Genomic DNA, 1,282 nt, shown 5'->3' on the forward strand with positions numbered 1-1,282 from the left:
TTATTCAACTTGTAATCTGAGAAGCTGGGTTTTATGAAGAAAAGCGTGACATCAGGATTGGAGGAAGACTCATTAACAACCTGCAATATGCAGATGATACAACCTTGCTAGCTGAAAGTGAAGAGGACTTGAAACATTGACTGATGAAGATCAAAGAGCACAGCCTTTGGTATGGATTACATCTCAACGTAAAGAAAACAAAAATCCTCACCACTGGACCAATAGACAACATTCTTATCAACGGAGAAAAGATTGAAGTGGTCAAGGACTTCATTCTTCTTGAATCAACTATCAACAGTCAAGGAAGCAGCAGTTATGAAATTAGACATCATATTACATTAGACAAATCTGCTGCACAAGACCTTTTTAAAGTGTTGAAGAGCAAAGGTATCAGCTTTAGGACTAAGGTGCAGCTGACCTAAGTCATGGTATTTTCAATAACCTCATACATATGTGAAAACTGGGCAGTGAATAAGGAAGACAGTAGTAGAATTGATGATGTTGAGTTATGATGTTGGAGTAGAAAATGGAAAGTGCCATGGGTTGCCAAAAGAATCAATAGATCCATTTTGGAAGAAGTGCAGCCAGAGTGCTCCTTGGAGGCCAATATGAACAAACTTTGTCTCTCATACTTCAGACATATTATTAGGAGGGACCAGTTGCTGGAGAAGGATATCATGTTTGGTAAGGTTGAGGTTCAGAGAAAAAAAGAAAGACCCCCGAACGAGATGAATTGGCCAAGTGGCCGCATTGATGGTCTCAAGCATGTCAACAGTTGGGAGGTTGGCCAGGATCGGGCAGTGTTTCATTCTGCTGTGCACATTATCACTGTGAATCGGTACTGACTTGATGGCACCTAACAACAACGACAACCAGTTGAAGCAGGTTCAGAGGATGGTCCCAGAACTCTGAGACACATAAAAAGGAATATTTAGAATATTTGAAGGCTTACAACCAGTGGAGTTTATAGTAGAAGCAAGAAATCTAGTGTTTTCAGGGTTCAGCTTGGCTCAGCAAATCCCAGAATGACATCTTGGGTGAGATGGAGCTGGGGAAGGACCAGAGCCACCACAGATGTCTGATCGATTCTTGGAGATAAAGTTTCAGACATTCATTTCTTTCTTTCTTTCTTTTTTTTTTTATTTTTATCTGTTCATTGGTCTCTAATTGTCTGCTCACCTCCATTCTGGTGACTAGAAGGGGTGCTAGAGCAAATAAACAGGTAAACAGCCCCTACCTCTATTCCTGGAGGGTTCTACTACACATGTGCACATATCTGCTC

The sequence above is a fragment of the Chrysochloris asiatica genome, unplaced genomic scaffold (assembly GCF_000296735.1).
Source record: "Chrysochloris asiatica unplaced genomic scaffold, ChrAsi1.0 scaffold00066, whole genome shotgun sequence".
NCBI lineage: Eukaryota > Metazoa > Chordata > Mammalia > Afrosoricida > Chrysochloridae > Chrysochloris > Chrysochloris asiatica.